Source organism: Pelodiscus sinensis, chromosome 6 (genome assembly GCF_049634645.1).
Source record: "Pelodiscus sinensis isolate JC-2024 chromosome 6, ASM4963464v1, whole genome shotgun sequence".
NCBI lineage: Eukaryota > Metazoa > Chordata > Testudines > Trionychidae > Pelodiscus > Pelodiscus sinensis.
Genome location: NC_134716.1, coordinates 63,239,494 through 63,262,380, shown reverse-complemented (window position 1 = coordinate 63,262,380; position 22,887 = coordinate 63,239,494).

The following is a 22,887-nucleotide window of genomic DNA, read 5'->3' as shown; positions in this document are numbered from 1 at the left end:
TGGTGCAGGATCCTTTGTCTCTAGCACCCCCTACAGGGCATCTGCCTTTCAGTGCAATTCAGTTCTCTATCTGAGGTGTCTAGATCATATTAGGGATGTTAAATTTTGAGTAATTGACTAATCGAATAGTCGATGCATTTTGCATTGACTATTTTTATAGTCAATATGGTGCCTCTGTCTTGGAAGTGTAGCAACAGCCCTTCAAAGGCAAAAGTGCCAGACTGAGCCCAGGATCAGCTGGGGTCTCCCCTGCTGACCCTAGGCTCCATGAGGCACTGCCGCTTTGAAACACCCCGTGGAGCCTGGGGACACCCCAGCTGGCCCTGGGCTGCACACAGTGCTTCAAAGCGGCAGCATGACGTGGAACCTGGGGTCTGGTCCCAGGATCCATGGGTGCTGCTGCTTTGAAGTACCCCCTTCTCTTCTCCCCCCTTGCTGCCTCTTTCTGATAGAGGCAGCAAGGGGGGAAAGCAACTAGTCGCCTAGTTGTTCACATCCCTACTTCATATCCCTTTAGCACAAAGTAAGGTCCAAGTAAGGCACTAAATAAGGTCTAAAGTATCTTATCAAATCAACCTCCCTCTCCTTTCTCAGTTACTCCAGTCTTGAACAGTCTTCCCTCTAATTTTTTATGTACATCAATATGGAGGTGATGTGCAACACATCATATTAATATTGGTGCAGATAACAAAATGAATGTGGCAGGAGTGGGGTTAAGGGTTCATAGTATGGGGGGAATCTGAGGCTAAGGGCTGAAGCCTGGGGCGCAAGGCTGTGCGGGCTCTGGCTGGGGGATGCAGTCTTTGGGGTGGGACAGTGGATGAGGAACGAAGGGGTGAGACAAAAGGTTGAGTGCCAGGGCTCCAGCGAGGAGTGCAGGCTCTACATGGGGGATGAAGGGCTCAGGGCTGGAGCAGGTTGAGGTGCAAAAGGCTGGGGCTGCAGCTAGTGGGGTGGGGCTGGGTTCTGAAAAGGTTTGAGATGAAGGCGGTTGCTCTCGGGCTACTGTGAGGACAGAGGACTTCACCCAGCTTTCTCTCCTCGCAATAGCACTTGGGTGTAGGGGAACATCATGGAGCCAAATGGGGGCCATGGCCAGATTGGGGACAGAGATGAGGCCAAATGAGGGCCAGGGTTGGGCCACAGCAGCCGTGTGAGGGAGACAGGGTGGAGCACTACAGCGAGGCTGCTGTGGCCAGAGAGGGCCCAGGCCATTAAGGCCTGCTTCAGGATCATGGTCAGGGCCAGGCTGCTGTAGCTGGATGGGGCCAGACCCAGATTGAGGCCAACACAGCTGGTTGGAGGGCAGGCTAGTTGGAGCTGGGGGTCGGGCAGCCACAGGTTTCCAGCCTGCACAGCTTCATTAAGACCCCTCCCACACTTGAATTCCCATCCATTGGCTGCACCCCACCATCATACCCCAGCCGTGAGACTCTTCCTGCATCTAAACTCCCATCTGGAGCCCTGCCCCAGCCCTGAGGCTGCTCCTGCACTCCAAATGTTTCAGCCCTAGCACCGAGTCCCTGGGCGGAGAAGTAACTGATTAAAGTACACTTGCAATAGATGTAACCAATAGATCATAACCATTTCTAACCAGCAACGGCATTTCACTCCACCACAACGGGAGTTTAGTGATTTGTTTTCAGTGCAGCTAGATTATCAATCTGAAATGTACTTGTCATGTTTGGAAACTATGATGAAGTATTTTGATCCTGGGTTTAGATTAATACTGGGAGAAAAATACTTTTCTTTCCCTCAAGGTATGTCCACACTGTTCACCACTGGCAGTGACAGCGAAGAGCAGACTCTTTCCACATTGTGGCTCAGCAATGGAAGCCAGTAGGGGAAGGGGAAAGGCTTCACCAGCAGAAAGGTGCCAGAGTTGTTTTCTGGGGCAGGGAAAGGCTAGAGCAGCCCCCTAGCACAGGAAAAGACCTCTATAAGAGGGAAATGTCAGAGCTTTTCTACTATTGTTAGAGCCTTTCTTTGCAGTGGGAAAAGGCTCCAACAGCAGGACCCTACTTAGCCAAAAATAGCAGCATAGATGGTGGTGTGGACAGCACTGCTTGGGTACATAAAGAATTGTTTAGGCTGCTCTGAGGTGCAGGTGTATCTTTATTTGCCAAATTAGTACTTCACCCTCCACACTGCTATTTACCCATGCTAGGAAGACAAGGAGCATATATACTCTACAAGCCACTGTGAGAAATATGCAGTTTAGAGATATCCTTAAGTGGCACAGGTAAAAATGTAAATTCTTACAAGCCTATACACTTCTTTTGCAATTGATATTATTTTAAAGATTTAAAACTCAACTTTCACAATGTTAACCAGTAAGCAAAGCCAGTATAAGTAATTTACTCAAAATTAGTTGTCAAAGAAAAAAAAAAAGACTTACTAATTTAAAGATAAAGGCTTTGCATCTTTTTTACCCTAGCAGTATTCTATTTTAATATCAAGACCACTGTGATGCAAGAGTGCAATGGGCTTTTGCATTTGGGATTATAAATGAATACTGATTTGATTCATTAAAAGGGTGACAGGGATTTTGGAGCATTAAATTCTTGCCAAAACTTGGTTCTTATGTGGATACAAAATGTACCTGAACAAATCAGTTTTGACAAGGGCCATCTAATGTTAGCTCAAATTTGCATTAGGTCACTTCACGCTGAAAATAATACTTGAACAAAATTAATCCAGCTGCAATATCAGCTTACTTTTTTTCAATAAACTTCTTGAACCTCTAAAGCACTTTCTTCCCAATTGCATAAAGGCTCCTAGAATTTAACATCCTCACAGCTTTAAAACAAAAAATAAGAACTGTACTATATTGCAGTGCAAAAATGAAACCTTGTTTACAGACAGGTTATCTGTGAAGTTATAAATATTATTCAGACATTTAAATCTGGGCAGGTGCTATTATCATATGTTAGAGGAGTCAGAAGGTTTTCCCATGAGCATTGAAATTGTGTAAAGGCTGAGCCAACTTAATTGGGATAATATCCGGCTGTGCTTGCCCGGTCCTGGCCCCATCCCCCCAATACAGCTACAGCCCTATCCAGCTGCTTGGCTCCACTGTCTGCTTCTGGAAATACTGTCCTGTGTCACATTGACGAGCCAGCTAGTTCCACTGATGCAGCTTTCCTGAATTTGACACCTTCTGTAATTTTGGGTAAGTCTAGACTAGAGTCAAATTGATTTTAGTATGTTAGTATGTTTAAATGAAAATCACAATGGAGATAAGCCAACTTGTACTTGGCATGTCTTTAACAGAGCCAAAGCTTAGGCTCACCTCTGGGGTATATCTACACTACAGAGTTTTGTCGGAAAAACGGCCATTTTTCCAACAAAGCCTGTTATATGCACACTGGAATTACATTCTTCTGAAAGTAAATCGAAAGAACAGAGGGGTTTTTCTGGCGTTGGTAATCATCTTTCTACAAGGAAGAAACCTTTTTCCAAAAGAGCTCTGGCCCTGATATGTTCGGGTCAGAGAAAGCAGCTCATGCTCAGGGGCAGGACCCCACACCTGCCTCTACTACCAGGAGCTGCACCAAATCCTGGGGGATGGGGAAAAGTCTTCCCCACCCATCGTCATCGACTCCAGCCTTGAGACCCCCCCTTGTTGCCCAGCCAGAGGTCATTGCAGAGGAGGAGTAAGAGGACCAGGGCCAGCCAGAGGAGAAAGAGATGGAGATCGTCACCCTGTCCCTGATGCTGCTGCTAGTAAGCCAAGATGTCTCGCAGGCCTCGCCGGATGCTGGGGAGGAATCTTCAGATGAGTGGTCTCATGAGTGGTCTCAGTTTGTAACACACACAGGGGGTGGGGTGCAAGTGTCACTCGGGCTGCTTGGGCTGGACATCGTGCTGTGGTCCACGCACATGCAACCATGTGCAGCGTTAGTGTGTGGCACACAGATGCAGCAGACAGCCGCTGAGCACAGGTGGGATCCTGCTGCCATGCTCAGGGAAGGCCACACACGTCCTGCCAGAGGATGAAGGCTAGCCAAAAGGGCACAGGCATGACTCCAGACGCCCCGAGGAGTGCCACACACAGCACATGGGTATGCCTACACGTGTGAGGCACCACCCTGTCCCACAGGCAGCGCTGCGAGTCGGTGTGTGTGCCAACCCCAGGGAGGGCCAGGCTGCTCCAGGCTCCTCTGCCTCCCATGGGGGATTCCTCTGTGGCTGGACATTTCCCTTGCCTGCTTGTCCATGGGCCAGGGGAGGTTGGGAAGTAGACAGTATGGTCCCTTGGGCAACTCAGGGCCCCTGTGAGGCATGACCCACTGTGCAGGCCACAAATAGCCTTGCTCCTGAGATATCCCCCTCCTCTGGACTGTTGGTCGCTGCTCACAGAGGAGGGCATGCTCACAAAGGAGGCCTCCCCCTTACTCTCCACAATGTTGTGGAAAACACAACATGCTGTGACCACCTCGGGGAAGTTGTACTCCCCAACGTTGAGGCAGGTCAGCAGGCACCTAAACTGTGCCTGCAGGTGCCCAAAAGTGCACTCAAATTGGATTTTGGCCTGGCTGAGGTGGGCATTAAACTGGTCCCTTCTGGGGTTCAGGTGGCCTGTGTACAGCTTTATTAGCCACAGCATCAGAGGTAAGCCGTGTCCCCCATGATGACAATGGCATCTGTACATCCCCAGCCGCAAAGTTACAGAAAGGGAAAAATGTGCCCGCCTCCAGCTTCCCTTACAGGCTAGACTTCCTGAAGACATGGGCATCGTGTGCCCTGCCCGACCATCCAACAAAAATGTCCATGAAGTGTCCACAGTAGTCAGGCAGGGCCTATAGCACTATCGAGACGTAGCCTGTGTGACTGATGTATTGGGCTAGTCAATGCTCCAGTGCATGGATAGGTATGTGGGTCCCATCAATCTCTCCACCACAGTTCGGGAACCCCAGGGCAACAAATCTGGCCATGATCGGGTCCAGGTCTCCAAGGCAGATGACCCTCCACAGTAGGACGGAGTTGATGGCCTTCACCACCTATAGAAGGAGACAAACACATACACAAAACAGAGAATGAGAGGGAGTGCCTGAGCCCGTGGGAGGTACCTGTCCCCCTCCCACCCTCACCCTCCCTTCAAGTACCACAGGAGCTACCTGCATGAGCTACCCCCCACCCTCCACAGCAGCAGGGCTGTGAGAGAACGGGGCAGCACAACCCCCTGCGGATGAGGCTTTTCCCGACCCTCACTCCACCCCCCACACCCTCCAACTGCCCTTTCCTGAGGGTCCCCCTTTAACAGGACTCCTCCCTCCCCTTCCCTGTGCAGAGACTGCAGTCCGAGACTGCCTTACCTCTATGAGGAGGGCTCCAACAGCGGACTTCCCCGTGCCAAACTGGTTGCCCACTGACTGGTAACAGTTGGGGGTGGCGACCTTCCGGAGGCCCATTGCAACCCGCTTCTCCAAGGGGATGATGGGCCGCAGGTGGGAGCTGCATCTCCACAGGGCAGGGGCGAGCCAGGCACCTAGCTCCAAAAAGGTGGCTTTCTGTATGCGGAAGTTTTGGAGCCACTGCTGGTCGTCCCACTGCTCCATGACCAGCTGGTCCCGCTGGTCTGAACTGGTGTCCAGCCTCCAGAAACACTTTCCACTGTGGGGTGCAGTTACCAGAGTGTAACTCCCGCACCCAGGGAGAGGATTCCCAGAATGAGCTCAGGATCAAGCTCGTGCAGAACCAGGAAGGCATGTGGCAGAAAGTGCTGGAAAAACTGCAGCATGGCCGTGTGGGGCCATCACATGCCTGGGGCAGCTCCGGCTCCATGGCACAAAGGAAAAAGCTGTGGCATCCACAAAAGCACGGCAACCATAGCAGGCACTGTGAGAGCTTTGCTGTCCCTTGAAGAGGTAGCAAGCACGCAGCAGAAGCAAAGAAACAGCTGTCGAGGGAGGTCCCTTTAAGTGCATATCCCAGCAAGGCTCCGGCACCAGCCCTCGGAAGCAACTGGTGACCTAAAGCCCTGGCTGAAGAGGTTCCAGGTGGCCTTTTATGCAAGAGAGTGTCCAATCAGTCTGGATGCTCTCTTTCAGACTGGATGCTCTCTTTCAAAAAAGCAGATCGCTTTTTCAATGTGCTTTTGTGTGTGGACACTCTCTTTTGGAAGACCTTTTTTTGGAAGATCTCTTCCAAAAAAAGCTTGCGAAAGAAGTCTGTAGTCTAGATGTAGCCATAGGTAGAAAACTGCCCACACATTTAGTTACACATGCTCGTTTCTAGGGTTCAACAAACCCAGGTAAAACTTAAATTTGTTGTGTGTCGATTAGTGGATAAAGAACATCTTCTTCAATCCTATTCTAGACAAACTCTCATGGAAGGAGAAGACTGGCACTAAAACTGGGCACTTTAACCCTTATTCTTACCCTACTAGGTGATCTCTTAAATATACAGGCTACGTCTACATTGCACTCTCTTGCACAAGAACATATGCAAACAAGGCGAGGCATTGAATATCCCCATGCCTTATTTGCATACTTAGAACCGCTATTTTTGTGCAAAAATCCCCTCTTGTGCAAGAACCGTTCTGCTGCTTATTTTCAGGCAGAATGGCTCTTGTGCAAGAGGGGGTTTTTGCATAAGAAACAGCAGTGTAAACTGCTCGTTCTTGTGCAAAATGGTGGCTCAGTAAGTATTCAAATGAGACAGCAATATTCATTGCCGTTCCTCATTTGCATATGTTCTTGCGCAAGACTGGCCAGTGTAGTTGTAGCCACAGAGTGAATGGCATTCACCCCTTGCCCCCCAAAAAAGAAAAAGAAACTATAATTGTTTAAAATCTAATTACTGTAAATTGAATTTTCTGATAACTATTTGCTAGCCGTCAAGATGAAACATCTGCACGATGCCTTGGTATACTACAGTCTAGAGACATTTCTGCATAGAAAGAACTATCTTCATTCACTGACATATGGATGGGGAAGTATGAAATTTCTGGATCTTCATGCAAAATGACAGTTTTTCTTGAGTATGCATAATGACTATATATATTACAATATTATGCCTTCTGTATTTCATCTCTTAACACCTCATATCCCGTAATCCACCAGTATGTCTTCTGTAAAGTAGTAGAAAATAATTTTAATATAGGATTGTGCTTCACTAAACATGCCAATTGATCCAGCTTTGAAATGTAAATAATAAATGTTTTCCCATTCCCCTTCAATCACACAGAAAAGGAAAAAACAAAAACAAAATGACAACACAGTAGCAGCCTATTATTTCCATGTTGGTTTCGCCATATAACTTTCAGTATATATATTTGTCTATAGGCACATATTGAGTATTCATTTGCTCTTTGAATATTCTTCTGCTAAGACAATGTCTTAGAAGTTTGACCACTCACCATTATCCCAAGTTACTTACCTCATTACTACATTTATTGCTTAAGTTCTGATTTTTTTGTACAGAAATCTGTAAATTTTCCATTCATAGTTATGGTTGAGCTTTTTTCCCTTCTCTCACATAGCCGTGATTGAAACAGTTTGATTGATTGCATGTCATGAATTAAAATAAATGTAATAAATAAATTTAAGAGCCAAATTTTAAAATAGCAGAGAAAGTAGAGAAATTCTCAGATACAATCCATTTCACTGTCAGCATATGATTTACACATAAGTGGGTTTCCTATGTGGTGAGTTCATACATGCATGTAAAGAGGCAAACAATTACTCTTTCTAGAACTATTGCCCCAGACAGAATGTGTTACATGCAAAATGGCAGATTTACAGAGTGAGAAGTTGCAAGAGTGACAGAAAATAATCTGACCTAAAGGCATGAAAACTAAACATCAAAGTGAATATAGAAGCAGAGTGTTTACATTTCCTTTGGCATCAGTATGCTGAGAGAGATATCTTTCCCCAAAGATTTATAGAAGGGGAGTCTGAACCCCTTCAATTTAGGATTTTACCTTTAGTAAATGCACATTTTTATGTGTCTTACTCCATGTCTCCTTCCCCACATTTAAATCTGAATTAGGGGCTAGGTATATTCCTTCCCTTACTTCCAAAGTATCAAACTCTCACTGTAAGCATGGTAAAATCTGAGGCTAGGTCTAGACTGGCATGATTTTCCGCAAATGCTTTTAACGGAAAGGTTTTTCCGTTAAAAGCATTTGCGGAAAAGAGCATCTAGATTGGCACGGACGCTTTTCCGCAAAAGCACTTTTTGCAGAAAAGCATCCGTGCCAATCTAGACGCGGTTTTGTGCAAGAAAGCCCCGATCACCATTTTCACCATCGGGGCTTTTTTGCGCAAAACAATACCGCGTTGTCTACACTGGCCCTCTTGCGCAAAAGCATTTCTGGAAAAGGGCTTTTGCCCAAATGGGAGCAGCATAGCATTTCCGCAAGAACACTGACAATCTTACATGAGATCATCAGTGTTCTTGCAGAAATTCAAGCGGCCAGCGTAGACAGCTGGCAAGTTTTTCAGCAAAAACAATTGCTTTTGCGGAAAAACTTGCCAGTCTAGACGCAGCCTGAATGTTTAATGACTAAACTGGACACATGTTGGGTTAAATCTGAACCTATGGAATTAGGACACTCACTAGTACTAAATATTATTTTGGTACTTTCTAGACAAATGAATGAAACTTCAAATGTTGCAAGTAGTTCCACTGAAGCGAGCTTCACTCATAGTAGTAAAGTTCTGCTCCTCCACCAATATATGCAGGATTTGGGCCTAAATTTTGACTATACACAAAGTATTGAGGTTGCCAACCTTTTAATAGAAGAAAACAGAACGCCCTTATCCCACCCCTTCCCTGAAGCCCTGCCCCTTCTGAGGCCCCACTCTCTCCATCTCCCTTTCCTCTGCTTCTCACTTCCCTTGACCCTTACTCATTTGCATTGGGCTGGAGCAGACAGCTGTGATACAGGAGGATACGAGGATTCCAACTGGGGGCAGAAATGAGGGATTCAGGCTGTGGGAGGGGGTTGAGATGCAGACTTCAGCTGGAGTTATTGATGAGGGGTTTGAGGTGCAGAGGGCTAGAACTGAGCCATTTGGAGTGGAGAGCAAGCTCAGGGCTGGGGTAGGCCCAGGGAAGGAATTTGGATGCAGGAAGGGTCTCAAGGCTGGGATGGGAATTGGGGTGCAGGTTCTGGATGGGAATTAAGTTGCAGGAGGGAGTTCCAACCTCAGGCAGGAGGTTGCGATGCAGATGGGGAAGTTGTGCTCCAGCTAGGCCGTGCTTTCCTCAGGAAGCTCCCAGTTTGTGGCACACCAACAGTGAATCCATCTTCCTTCCTGACTTAGCTCTGCATGGCCACCTGAAGCAGCCGGCATGTCAGATTCCTAGGCCAGCGGCAGCTAGGCGGCTGTTCATGGTGCATGCTGCCCATACTTGCAGGAGTCACCTTGGCAATTCCCATTGGCTATGGTTCCCAACCATTGGAAGCTGAGGAGCTGACGCTCAGTGAGGCAGTGAGGCGGCAGTGTATGGAGCTTCCCTGATTGCATCTGTGCCTAGAGATTACAAGGGCTTGCTGGCTGCTTCTGGGAACCATGTGGAGTAGGGCAGGCTGGTTACCTTCTTTTGCCCTGCTGCACCATCAACTGCATTTTTAATAGCGCAGTCAATGATGCTGAATAGAGCTGCAAGGGTCCCTTTTCAACCCCACATTCTGGCTGAAAATTCAACCACACATTCTGGCTGAAAACTTACAAAATATGTGATGACAAAGTGAAACCAGACAGAGACAGAAACATGTTAATCTGGTTGCTTTGGTTAATTATATACACCTCAGTGATTCTGCATTTCAAAAAATAATTTGGTTTATAAATTGGCATTGTTTTCTAAATCTATTTTTATAAGTACTGTAATAACAAAGTAGCACCATGTACACAACTCGCCTCCTTCACTGAAATGACTTCTCATCCCAAGTGCCTCTGCTGCAGAGCCAGGTCTGGTGAATTTTTAACTAGATATTTAAAACACAGAGGCATGTCTCCCTAGGTTAAAATTACATTAATTGATTTCAAAAATTGAGAATAGGTCTCATTTTTATGGCTTAATCAGCAAACATTCCAAATTCCTTTTCCTACTTTAAGTTTGTAAAATAACAAAATAAGACAGATGAAGTCTTTGTATCTTGAAAGCTTGTCTCTTACCAATAGAAGCTGGTTTCCTTATTATCTCATCCCGTGTCACTAAAACAGATACAATCTGAGATGCATGAATGGGTGTAGCTCACTAGTAATGCACTCATTTATGGTGATTTGAACAAGCAATCTACTTCTAATACTGCTCATGCTGGTGTGGCATCTTTCTAAGCTAACAAATGTAATCAAAATTCAGGTTTAAAACAGAAATTTGCATTATAAGGAATTGATTGGCATAAGTAAATATATTTCTTTCAAATATATGCAAATATTGTTGCAGCTAGTATACTATAATTTTTAAGATGGATTAGAAAAAACACACCATAACTTCAGATTTGTGTTACAAGAATTCTCATGTGCAATGAAGCTTATCTCCAATTTTAGAGCAATCATCTTACACATTAACATGTCACAGTAGAATACAGTTATTCAATTTACAAGACAAAAATACTCCTTTATTATACTTGAGGGGAAAAAGTCACCTGATTTTCCTATTTCAGGACTACCAAGTGCAGTAAATTTAGGGTCAGTAACATGGAGTCAGCAGGCCTGAATAGAGGCCTGTAACATGAAAACAGCAACAGGCCTGCAACCTAATGAGCAAGACTTTGGTTCAGTAACAAAGGAGCCAAGAAAGAGGCCCTACTGATAACTGTGTAAGTTAGGTCGAGCGTGGAAGGACACAGGGAGGCTCTGGGTACAAACTGTAAGCCAAAGGGGAGTAACAGAACATCTTAATAAGAAATGTCTTGGTACAAAAACTCCCCAAAACTAATGCGCATACCGACCTAGGTTCAGGACTGGGTCGAGATTGACAGCATGAAGGATAGTAAGTAAGCCCCCCTTCCATAAGGTGAGGGGTGGTATCTAGGCAACAGAGGGTGGCAACCTGGTACGTAAAGAAATGATGTAAGTTGTTTGTACCTGTCTATAAAAGGACACCGCAAAGGATGCTCTCTGGCCGACCTGGGGGGGGCGGCGCACTAGACACCTAAACGGCAGAATGCACAGTAGCTTAACTTTGACTAACTGCTGTTAATATCTGTTATATGGCAATAGGCGTGCCTGGTGTTGGTACCTTGTCAGCGCGGGCCATAGTGCCCAGTGGTGTAACATTGTACTCATCTCTGTTACCAACTGGTAGAGCTTCGCATTTGACAATAAATTTGTTCCATTGATTTCAAACCTTGCCTGCATCTGTCGTTTCCGGGGCCTCTCAGAGATCTCTTATGTTAACCCAAGTGCACGGGGTCTAACACTCTAGATAAAGCGAGAAACGATTGTTACGCACACAGCCGAAAGTGTATCATCACCAACGGAGTAAAGGTCCTGTCAGGACCGCGCCAGGACAATCCTGACCAGATGACGCTGACACTGACAGTTCAGACCACCGAAGATACCGAGGTACAAGACACCGAGGTACGACACCAAGCAGCCCCTAACTTCTAGCTGTACTTGGTGTTAGAGAGAAGGTAGATAAGGTAGTATTTGACAACCTTCTACAGGTTGGACCTCTCTGATTCAGCACCCTCAGGACCTGACTGATCCCAAATGAGGTAATTTGCCAGACCGGAGGAGGTCCCCAGACTACCTTCCCTGCTCACTGCTGGCCCCAGCCATACCCCCTGCCAGGTTGCTGCAGCCCCAAGCCCAGCCCCGCTACTACAGCTGCTGTGTATCTAGCCCTGACCCCATTATCACAGCTGCCACGTGCCTGGCCCTGCTACTGGGGCTGCTGTGGTCCTGCTGGCCCACGGATGTTGCTGGATAAAGGAGTTCTGGTTTTGGGAGGTCCAACCTGTACTGGTGTGAAAGAGAAGCTTTTGAGCTGACACAGACCTCTTGTTAAAGTTTAGGAAAATGCTGCAGCTGAATACAGGAAGGAACATTGTTTAACATAAGCAGTTAACAAGGACTGTTACAAAGTATTGTTAAAATATTAAACCTTTAATCTTTTGTTTTCTGTAATAAAAGAACTTAATGCAAAGTACCTAACTTTAAACTTTGAAAATATTACCTTGCTCCTACAATAAAGTGTTAATGACTTTCTTTGAAGCCTCTGGGAAAGCTTCTTTCTGAATAGGCGAAATTATTGTTTCACAGCTGAAAATTGTGCCCATCAATTCTATTTTCACCTTTGTTTAAAGGCTGTTTAAGAAGCACTGAGCCGGATTCACATTTACATGATTGCTTTGTACTGCTATAACATCATAAATTATTTTTACATACACTTTAAGACAGTTTATGTTGCCAAACCTATGCAGAGGGACCTTAGTGTAAATGAAAATCTGACCTATTATGTTTTAGCTTTTAATGTATGGCACCATTAAACTAAAGCGCTTAATAATAAACAGTATTGATACCAAGAACATCTACCTCAAAAAGTAAAAGGGTAAATTCTACATCTACTCAAATGTTTAAAAGCCAATAGTTAAAAAATTATTTCTGATATGAAGTTTCAGCATTGAAACAAAATTTGCAAATACAGATGAATTTTCTGTGATTTTGTTATACTAGGAAAAGAGAGGAATACACATGCCATCTAGTGAAATTCACCTGTCTCCAAACATGATATTTAAAAATGAATATAAATTAGGAAGTAAAACAAGAGAAAAATAAACAATGCTGAACAAGAAAGAAACTGATAGGGTACATACAGAGCTGACAGATAATGCACATTAAGTTTGATATAAACACTAGGACTATCAATTAACATGCATTAATTCCTGTGATTAACGGCGTCCAGGATTAATGCGTTAATTTTTTTAAACACGTTTATTGCAGGTATTAATGCTGCACTGCCCCTTGCAAGTGCCGCTGCGGTGCATCAAAGGGGCAGCACAATGCAGAGCCCAGGATCAGCTGGGGAGTCCCCAGGGCTCCACTGCCCCTTTGAAATGCTCTGAAGCAGCGTTTCAAAGGAGCAGCCGCCACATAGCTGATCCCCGGCCCAGCTGTGCAGTGACTGCTCCTTTGAAATGCTGCCTCTGCACGTTTCAGAAGGGCAGTGGAGCCCGGGGTCAGCTGGGGAGTCCCCAGTTCCGCATGGCATTTCCCCAGAACCTGGGATCATCTGGGGAGTCTCCAGATGACCCTGGGCTCCATGGCTGCCCCTTTGAAACACCAGAGGCAGCACAGCCATGGAACCCGGGATCAGCTGGGGAATCCATCTGACCCCGGGCTCCGCCTCGCACTGCCCCCTTAGAAACGCTGCCCCAGAACTTCAAAGGTGCAACACTGCATGGAGCCCAGGGTCAGCTGGATACTGGGGAGGCGCACGCTATTAATCGCAATTACATTTTTTAATCGCTTGACAGCCCTAATAAACACACAACCAAAGATTGTTTGGGGATTGAATATCCTAGCATATTGTGTTAAACAGTGCCTAAGGAAATGCAAAAAGAGGGCTCCCAAATAATTTCAGACTTTTGATGGAGGCTCACTAGTAGTAAAGTACAAGGAAATGATACCATGTCCAAGACTAGATACAGCCAAAATTACAAATGAAGTTAAAAAATTTATTATGCTAATATTTCCACTTAAACAATAAAATGTTAGAAAGAAAGCTTAGAAGAGCTTATGAATCCACCAGAAAATTAGTAATTTCATTTTTGTTGATGTAGTTCTTCTTGTGGCCTATCAAAAAATGTGTGATGGAATAAAATGTGTGGTAGTTGTTGGGGAATCCCTCCTCAGAGGGATGGAGTCATCCATCTGCCATCCAGACCTGGAATCTGGAGAAGTGTGCTGCTAACCAGGAGCTCGAATTCAGAATGTGACCAAGAGTCTTCCAAAACTGATCAAACCTTTGGATCGCTACCCCTTCCTGCTTCTCCATGTGGGAACTAACAATACGGCCAAGAAATGACCTTGAGCAGGTCACTGCAGATTATGTAGCACTGGGAAGAAGGATCAACGAATTTGAAGCACAAGTGGTGTTCTCATCCATCCTCCCTGTTGAAGGGAAAGGACTGGATAGGGATCATCGAATTGAGGAAGTAAATGCGTGGTTGTGCATGTGGTGTCGGAGAAAGGGCTTTGGTTTCTTCGACCACGGGACTCTGTTCCGGGCACAAGGATTGCTAGGAAGAGATGGGTTCCACCTAACCAAGAGAGGAAAGAGCATCTTCGCAGGTAGGCTTGCAAACCTAGTGAGGAGGACTTTAAACTAAGTTTGTTGGAGGATGGTAACCTAAACCCTGAGGTAAGTGAGAAAGTGGGATACCGGGAAGCCACACAAGGAGGAAGGAGCAATAAAGGAGGACCCCTGATTTGAATGGAGAAGGTAGGGCAATCAGCCGGTTATCTAAAGTATTTGTACACGGATGCAAGAAACCTGGGAAACAAACAGGAATAATTAGAAGCTCTGGCCCAGTTAAAGAACTATGATTTGATTGGAATAACGGAGACTTGGTGAGATGACTTACATGACTGAAGCACTGTCATGGAAGGGTAAAAACTGTTCAAGAAGAACAGGCAGGGGAGAAAAGAAGGAGGAGTTGTCCTGTATGTAAGAGAGCAGTATAATTGCTCACAGCTCCAGTATATAGAGGGAGAAAAGCCTCTTGAGAGTCTATGGGTTAAGTTTAGAGGCGGAAGCAACAGGGATGACGTTGTGCTTGTTGTCTACTATAGACCACCGGATCAGGTGGATGAGGTAGACGAGGCTTTCTTCAGACAACTGAGGGTACGTCTAGACTACATGCCTCTGTCACCAGAGGCATGTAGATTAGGCTACCAGGCATAGGAAAATGAAGCGGCGATTTAAATAACTGCCACTTCATTTCAATTTACATGGCTGCCGCGCCGAGCCGACAAACAGCTGATCAGGCATACCTGGGTGGTCGACAAATGCCTTTGATGTCGACACCCGCGCATCCAGACTACCGCGCTGAGACGACAAACAGCTGATCAGCTGTTTGTCGGCTCAGCGCGGCAGCCATGTAAATTTAAATGAAGCGGCGATTATTTAAATCGCCGCTTTATTTTCCTATGCCTGGTAGCCTAATCTACATGCCTCTGGCGACAGAGGCATGTAGTCTAGATGTACCCTGAGAGAAGTTTCCAGATCACAGGGTCTGGTTCTCATGGGGGATTATAATCACCCTGACATCTGTTAGGAGACAAATACAGCAATACACAGACAATCCAGGAAGTTTTTTGAGAATGTTGGGGATAACTTCCTGGTACAAGTGCTGAAGAAACCGACAAGGGGCCATGCACAGCTTGACCTGCTGCTCACAAACAGGGAGAAACTAGTAGGAGAAGTAGATGTGGGTGGCAACCTGGAAAGTAGTGATCATGAGATGGTAGATTTCAAGATCCTGACAAAAGGAAGAAGGGAGTAGCAAAATACACACCCTGTATTCCAGAAAAGCAGACTGACTCCCTCATAGAACTGATGGGCAGGATCCCCTAACATGAAGGGGGAAAGAGGTCCAGGAGAGCTGGCAGTATTTTAAAGAAGCCTTATTAAAGGCCTAGGAAGAAACTGTCCTGATGCGCAGTAAGAAAAGCAAATATGATAGGCAACCAGATTGGCTTACCAGAGAAATCCTTGGTGAACTTAAATAAAAAAAAGGAAGCTTATAAGTGGTGGAAACTTGGATAAACGAGTAGGGAGGAGTATAAATATATTGTTCAAGAATGCAGGGCAGTAATCAGGAAGGCGAAAGCACAACCGGAATTGCAGCTGGCAAGGAATGTGAAAGGGAGCAAAAGGGGTTTCTATGGGCATGTTAGCAATAAGAGGGTGATCAGAGAGGGGTGGGGCCCTTACTAGATGAGGGAGGTACCCTAGTGATATATGATGTAGGAAACGCTGAAGTACTCAATTTTTTTTGTCTGTCTTCACAGACAAGGTCAGCTCTCAGACTACTACACTAGGCAATGCAGTATGGGAAGAAGGTGGGCAGCCCTCGGTGGAAAAAGAACAGGTTAAGAACTATTTAGAAAAACTAGACATACACAAATCCATGGGTCCGGATTTAATACATCCGAGGGTACTGAGGGAGTTAGCAAGTGTCATTGCAGAGCCTTTGGCCATTCTCTTTGAAAAATCATGGAAATCGGAAGCGATCCCGGATGATTGGAAAAAGGCAAATGTAGTGCCCATCTTTAATAAAGGGAAGGACAAATCAAGGAACTACAAACCAGTCAGCCTTAGTTCAGTCCTGGAAAAATCATGGAGGAGATCCTCAAGGAATCCATTTTGAAACATTTGGAAGAGGGGAAAGTGATCAGGAATAGTCTACATGGATTTACTAAGGCCAAGTCATGCCTGACCAATCTTATTACTTCTATGATGAGGTAACTGGCTCTGTCGACATGGGGATGTCTGTGGATGTGATATATCTTGACTTTAGCGAAGCTTTTGATACAATCTCCCACAATATTCTTGCCAGCAAGTTAAGGAAGTATGGATTGGATAAATGGACTGTAAGGTGGATAGAAAGCTGTCTAGATTGTTGGGCCCAATGGGTAGTGATCAATAGCTTGATGTCAGGTTGGAGGTCAGTTTCAAGTGGAGTGCCCCACGGATTGGTTCAAGGGCTGGTTTTGTTCAACATGTTTATTCATGACCTGGATAAGGGGATGGATTGTACCCTCAGCAAGTTTGCGGATGACACTAAGCTAGGGAGAGAGGTAGATATGTTGGGAGGGCAGGGATAGGGTCCAGCGTGACCTAGACAGGTTAGACGATTGGGCCAAAAGAATCTGATGAGGTTCAACAAGGACAACTGGAGAGTCCTGCACTTGGGACAGAAGAATCCCAAGCATTGTTACAGGCTGGGGACCAACTGGGTAAGTAGCAGTTTTGCAGAAAAGGACCTGGGGATTACAGTGGATATGAAGCTGGATATGAGTAAACAGTGTGCTCTTGTAAACAATAAAGGGAATAGACTGTTAGGTTATGTTAGGAGCAGCAATGCCAGCAGATCTAGAGAAGTTATTATTCCCCTTTATTTGCCACTGGTGAAGCCACATCTGGAGTACTGTGTCTAATTCTGGGCCCCCCATTACAGAAAGGATACGGACACATTGAAGAGCATCCAGTGAAGGGCAACCAGAATGATTAGGGGGCTGGAGCACATGACCTATGAGGAGAGGCTGAGGGTTTTGGGGTTATTTATTCTGCAGAAGAGAAGAGTGGGGGGGGGGGAGATTTGATAGCAGTCTTCCATTTCCTGAAGGGAGGTTCCAAAGAGGATGGAGAAAGGCTGTTCTCAGTAGTGATGGATGGCAGAACAAAGAGCAATTGTCTCAGGTTACAGTGGGGGAGGTCTAGGTTTGATATTAGGAAGAACTATTTCACTAGGAGGGTGGTGGAGTAGTGGAATGGGTTACCTAGGGAGGTGGTGAAATCTCTACCCCTAGAGATTTTTAAGTCTTGGCTTGACAAAGCTCTGACTGGGATGATTTAGTTGGGATTAAAAAAAATTGGTCCTGCTTTGGGCAGGGGGCTGGACTTGATGAACTCCTAAGGTCTCTTCCAACTCTATGATAAGATGTAGACAAATTCTGGAACTGTGTTTCATTGCCAAAAACACTTGTAAAAAGTGACATACTGATTAGGATTTTCAAAAGCACATAAGGAAGAAAGAAAGATGCTCAAATCTCACTGAAAGTCACTGAGGGTACGTCTACACTTGCTCCCTAGTTCGAACTTGGGATGCAAATGTAGCCAACCGAAATTGCTAATGAAGTGGGGATTTAAATATCCTATGTTTCATTAGCATAATCTCTCCTGCACGCTATTCCGCTCGCCAGCTGTTTTGAACCAGGAAGTGCGCTCCGGAACACATTAGTTCAAATCAAACCCTTTGGTTTGAACTAACGTTACTCCCAATGAGGAGTGGGCGAGATTATGCTAATGAAGCACGGGATATTTAAATCCCCGCTTCATTAACAATTTCGGTCGGCTACATTTGCATCCCTAGTTCGAACTAGGGAGCAAATGTAGACGTATCCTAAGAGCTGAGCTTTTTTGAAAATCCCCGTCATCTACTATACGTTTGTCTGTTTGATCAAGAACTCCTCCACTGTAAGAGCTAGGACAAACAAATTCAGTATACAGATTGCTTGCCTTTTTTTTTTTTTTTAAAACAATTTAAAAGCAACACGAGGGTACGGTTGTTAGGAAAACTGGATGTGCCTGGAATGGGACTGTTTTTCCTAAAACCAAACAGAAAAGACAATCATCAATGCAAGTATAGGACTCAAAATTGACATAACTGAGTGTTGAAAGAGACTGAACCAAGATGAGCCAGAAAAACAGGATGAACCCGGAACAGGATTACTTCTCAGGAAAAAAAAAAAAAAAAAAAGATAAAATGCAGAAATTTGGAGTAACGCTCTGTTTTGGCATAGCTAAGGCAATGCTTGAAGTTTGAAAACTGGAAGAAAATATTATTGGAAACTAAATTGACTATAGCCTTTTTTATTACCCAACAAAAAATCAAAATGATACAAGAAATATAACCCAGTTCTCAAGAAATGAAATACAAAAATACAATCCTCTACACAAGAAATGCCACACAAAAACAATAGTATACAAAGGGGAACTTTACTGGGCAAAGGAAAAAGATTCTAGAAAAGGAAAGGGTGAAATGTAATTAAAAGCTACAACATCAACAATATAATGAATTCCCCCTCCCAATATTCACAAGTACACCCCTGTTCCCTACTTGTTCTCCGGTACCTTCTTAGGAGGTTTGCATAGGATGAGTTTGGAGATGGGTAAACATTTGTCTTGGAAAAAAAAGCACACACACAGACACAGGGTTCCCTCACAATACTGTCACTCTTAGGAGGGGCACGGTCTTCTCCTGGCTCTCTGGTCAAGAATCATGGGGAGGTATTAGCTGGTGATAGGTAACTGGCACCAGGTTGATTTTCTGACTCTGCCCACTGGTGTCTCCAGAGCTGGAGCTACCTAAGCCATCTCATAGACCCCTCAGCAGTTTTGTGGAAACTGGGAGCTAAGCAGAGACGTCTTGGGCTGTTCACCTATGCTTTCGCTCCCTGACTCAGAAGTAACAAAAGTTAAACTAAACCTAGCCCTTTTGTAAATAGGTCAGGCTGTCCCCTGGCACTGATGTGTGAACATGTGAGAGAGAGCAGATTGCTTTGACATGGGCAACTAAATGCTGCTATATCAAGAGTGGAAAGTGGGAAAAATCTGTTGTTTTTTTTGCTAGAACAGAGAAAAACTGAAAATATTTTCTACCAAGAAGCTCTGTTTGAATCACTTTAATTCTTTTATTAATACAAGCTTATTTTTCCTTAATTGTTGAAAAATACAATAATTTAACAAAGCATATACATTTTCATTTTATTTTCCAAAAAAAACCCGCAAAACCCTTAATTGAATTAAGGAGCCAAGCAACACCAGGTAAATCTACTAGTAGAATATCAAATTTTTAACAATGCTTCACTAAAACTCCAATGAAAATAATTCTTGATGTAAATAGTTTATTTGGCTTGGAGGATGACTGACCTAGACAGAAATATGTATAACTGATTTTTCCTACAAGCTACACCTAAATCAATGGTTTTCATTATTTTGTTTTACTACCTGATCTTCAGTTTTGAATTCTGATATCTAGTTAGATTGACTGGGCTTGGTAAGCCTGTTTTAGTAGTTAGGGGATATTAATACTGTAGGATTTTGTGCGTATGCACACGTGTGTAACAACGAAAAATTCTAAAAGCACAATGCCACTCTCTAACTAGCTGCCATTTCAATTGCGATACCTGGACTGAAATTTCTTCAGGGATAAAAATACTCCTAGTGATTTACTTACAATATACATATCTTGAAGGGCTTTCTTGACACATATAATAAACCTCTGCAATAAACAGCAATATTAGTCTCAAAGTATCTTTCATAAGTTTAAGCAAGGGGAAAGCTTGCACTACTCCAGCCAGATCAACTTTGATGTTCAAATAGAGAACTTACTTTCTTCAGGTATCTTTTCTAACCCCTATCAAGTATCTTTTTTCAAGGAGGGATAGAGAGGAGAGGAAGAAGAGAGAACTAAAGCGACTAATAGATTTTTGGCTAACAAAAATCTGTGTTCTAATTTTGTAACTAGAGATGTTTTATTACTGTATTAAGTGCAGTTAATATTGCCTATTTAACTGCTTTTAAGAACAAATATTGTATTCTTGACAAATATTCAAAATGAGGTAATTGGTTATGCTGCTATTTTGTGTTTTTTTTTCTTAAGGACACTGCAATATATTGCTGTATGCACAGACAACTAAGATGAAGTACTGTAAATAAATGAGTGTAATTTATGTTAATCTGTCTACATAGGTAAAGAAGACCGACCCTGAAATTTTGCTTTACATGACAGGGAAGAGGTATTTAGTATGGTGGTGGATGGCAGTTCCTTAAGACAAGTGGATAATTCTCTGGCAACAAAGGTATAGCCAGAGAGACAGAATACAGTGTTTTTCAGAGCACTTACATCTATTTTGGCCAGATATATTTTTATACTGAAAGCAGAAACTTGTGCATTCACAGGATATTGCTTTCATAATAAACAAAACAGCAGCTATGAGATTTGGATAGCAGTTCATCATTTGATTCTTCATCTTATATATGTCCAATATAATTCAACTGGTAATCTTTGATTATAATGTCATATTTATTGATTCAACCACTAATTCTGGAGAGAATGTGCGCGTTATCCCTCAATTAAGGACCATGACTCTGAAAGGTATGTATGTAAGGGAGACATACAAATACAGATTAAAAAAAAGCAATCTTTAAAACACTTTTGTGAACCAGCTGTTTAGAGCTAACAGGGAGCCAAGGGCTGAGGCCAGCAACAGACAGCAAGGAAAAAACCTCCAACCTACCAGATCTTCCACGCTCAGCTCTCAACACTGCTAGTTGAGTTTAAAATTGAAAACTTTAAACAACTGGCAAGCAGTTTCTAAATCAACACACAAACTGGGATAATGCACTTTGAAACAACTGTTCTACTTTAGGAAAAGGAAATAAAGGGCATCTTACAGTACAGAGACAGTATGCAACATAGCCAAAGGGTATACATTATAGGCTTGTAAAAAAATCTAGTATCATCAACTGCATTTTTGCACTAGTACACAGAACAATGACATCAACAAGGAGCGAACTCAGCCCCACCTAACTATATGCACCTCTGTGCATGTTTTTCCCATGAAGGGAACAGTAGTCCATTTTAAATATGACACTTCTCCTCTGTCTTTTCTGATTGTTCAAATGCCCCAGATTGATGTGGACCTTGGAAAAGCTGTAAGGATTACATATCTGCCTCGTCTTACTATGGCACCATCGGGATCTGTGTTGTCAATGCCCAACTTGCCAATTACTCCAAAGTGGCAACTTATAGCAAATATTCTGTAAGAGTAAGTGCTTCTTGGATCAGTACTGAATATAGGTCTGTTAGTATAGGAAAGCTGATAGGTCTCAAAAACAAAACAAAACAAAAAAACATACCATTCCACGGTAGTTATCACCTGTTCCCACCTTATTCTGATTTCTAAAAATCATTGTGGAAGCTCACCTTCAGTATAATTCAGATCTAGGTACTTTCCACAAAAAGGAAAATCATACTGTGAAACTGTGTTAACTGGCGGATCCAACTGCTTTGGCTTCACTGTACTCCAAGGCAAAGGAATAATAGTTCTGTAAGTAAGTCACTTAGCAGGGACTCAGGAAATCTAGATTGGACTCTTTAACCTGCTACATACTTTGTGTGTGACCTTTAGACAAGTCACCTTATTTCACTGTCCTTCTGTAAAGTGAAAATAATACTTTGTCTCAGAGCAGCATTGCGAAAATTTGTAAAGAGATTGAATTTTTACTGTATGGTCATAAATCAGGAGTATGTTTGAGTATCTGAAAAATGAGACCAGAATATGTATGAAAAACAGGTTATTTTCCAAATGTAACTTTTCTCCAAGGGCCCAGCCACCTCCAATTAAAATAAATTCAACTGCCATTGATTTTAGTGGGAGCTCAACTAGACCCCAGATATAGGATTCCATGGGAGCAATACATCTAATTTATAACCATGGGAAGTTTTTGAGAGTTGGTTGTTAGAGGTAACGTACAATTCCTTGAGCCCTACATTTTTGCCATGTAAGATTTACTTTCAGTACAAGTTGTACCTCTCTTAACTGGGACTCCGTGGTCCAGCATCATGCGTTGTCTGGCATGGACCACAGACGTTCCTGGACCACAGAGCCCAGGAACAGAGAGGTCTGGCAGTGGAGCAAGGAGCTCCACAGGGGGCACCAGCGACTCAGCTGGGAGTCCAGGGTCAAGGGAAAGATAGCATGGGATGATTCTGGCTCCAGCGGAGCTTCCTGGTCCCAGTGGCCAGAAAGCTCCAGCCCGGCAGCGGCCAGAGAGCTCCAACCCCAGCAGCAGCTAGGAAGCTCTGGCCCTAGCCGTGGAGCCACGCGGCTGCGGAGCTCTAGCTGTGGTGCTCTAACCCCGCAGCAGTGGGGCTGGTGGCATCTAGAGAGCCCTGGGGGGCTGGTACAGTAGTAGGGGCAGGCTGGAGCCCTAGCCCAGTGGCAGCATTGGCCATGAGGGGAGGGACCTTCCTTGGTCCAGCAAATCCCCTTGTTTGGGACCAGTCAGGTCTCAAGGGTGCTGGACCAACAAAGTGCAACCTGTATACGGAAAAAGATGAATATGAAAGATTATTGAGGAAATGCAGTATAATCTGAGAAGTCCATTACAGTTTCATGGTTTGCTTTTGCT